Source organism: Ambystoma mexicanum, chromosome 1p (assembly GCF_040938575.1).
Source record: "Ambystoma mexicanum isolate Mex_15411 chromosome 1p, UKY_AmexF1_1, whole genome shotgun sequence".
Classification (NCBI taxonomy): domain Eukaryota; kingdom Metazoa; phylum Chordata; class Amphibia; order Caudata; family Ambystomatidae; genus Ambystoma; species Ambystoma mexicanum.
Genome location: NC_090921.1, coordinates 236385819 through 236387542, shown reverse-complemented (window position 1 = coordinate 236387542; position 1724 = coordinate 236385819). Strand labels below are relative to the sequence as shown.

The 1724-nt window shown below is 46.5% G+C and overlaps 1 non-coding gene across 1 annotated transcript; it reads left to right on the top strand.

Moving 5' to 3' along the window:
* Positions 1 to 988: 988 nt before the first annotated feature.
* On the top strand, positions 989 to 1070 carry TRNAS-AGA (transfer RNA serine (anticodon AGA)). Its single transcript has one exon. It is a non-coding gene; the product is annotated as a tRNA-Ser (tRNA).
* The last annotated feature ends 654 nt before the right edge of the window (positions 1071 to 1724 follow it).

Genomic DNA, 1724 nt, shown 5'->3' with positions numbered 1-1724 from the left:
GCCCTCCCCACTGCTCGGACTCACAGGGGGGGGCCTTGGTGCACTGGCTCATGGATGCTTCGGTAGGTTGCTGATGTGACTCCCACTCATTGCACCCTGTCGCAATGCCCGGGTCATGGGTCTGTTCACTGGGACATCCTGTGCTAGGCTGCCATAGTTGCATGCACATGTGTTAGGGGGTGCACGCACCTTCTGTCTCCTACCAGATGGCTGTCCGGCGCTGTGCGAATGTCTTACACTGCCTCGCCCTATGTAGCTCATTGTGGTGTGCAACCACCTCATCGGCAAGCACCAAAAGCTCCCCCTCACTAAATGTGTGTTTTCGGATCCTTTCTTGTGACATTCTGCCTGGTTTTCTGGTCTGCATGGCTACAGAAAACTCAGATATTTAATGGACTCTCTGCATGGCTACAGGAAACTCAGATATTTAATGGATTGTGGGTTTCAAAATATCCATCTCAGTGATTCCCATCCAGTGGTGACGCGTTTCATGCCGGCGCTAATAGCGTCAATGCTAATAATGCTAGCAACAGGGGATATCGCAATTTGCGCCCGATTTTCCAGCGGTAGCACGTGTTTCGACGGTATTTCCTCTAGGCGCAAACAGCGTTACTGCCGGAAACTGATGCGCATGCTCGCCATGTTGTGATTCAGCGCTATTTGCACCACGGATCACGGTGGTAATGCTATTTCCACTCAGCGGAAAAAGCACCCGCTTCCTGCCAGACTCCTGATGACGCCAAAGAAAGCAAATAAATACAATTAGGTAAACATTTACAGAGTGACATGGTGCATGTTGGCGTCTCTTTTGGCATACTGTAGTCTCCTGTGGCACGCATCGTTCAATTAATAACCAAATTATGATAATTTCATTAAATACAGTCTTTATTACTTCACCTACTGATGTATGTTATAGTATTAGAAAATACTTACACATATCTCATGGAAATGAGAAACATGAAAGCTTTGGAACGCTTCTTATTTGTAAGTAGTCGTGGCCGAGTGGTTAAGGCGATGGACTAGAAATCCATTGGGGTCTCCCCGCGCAGGTTCGAATCCTGCCGACTACGTGCATCTTTTAGTGAATTAATATTCATTTTTACTGCCGTGGTTAAATTATTTGATATACCTATTGTTTCGGTAGCACCATAGCCACGCTGAACAGACCATAACGAATCGCCCCAGTGGGGGACTGCACATGCTCCTTACAAACGTCACAATAGTACATTTAGTGCAAATTCCGCTGAGCAATGCCATTTCAGCCAGGAGGAAAAGGAGACCGTGATATAAAATAACACTGGCGCACTGACAGTGCGGTTGTTTGATACATTTTATATGTGTATCAAATTAACCATTCGTAACATTGAACAGGGTCAATGTAGGTTCATTACATCTTCTGCTACTCGATTGTACACATACAATCACGGTATTTATCCTTCATATACATTTTCATTATCAGTTAGTAACCCGCTGGGCTGTGTAGGAACTACATGTGCCACTGTTCTGTAATATTTGGTATCCCATACCGATCCGGTGTTCTGTAATATTTGGTATCCCATACCGATCCGGTATCCCCTGGTCTTCGGCTGTCTTCGGCTGAACGCTGATTGGCTGCAATAAGCCTGAGCTCTGGCTCCTCTTCCAGCTGTCACAGACATAAGCAGCAGAGCACCAGCGCGCGAGCGGCCTCCTGTTGCTGAATAGATAAAACACTATTCATTCTG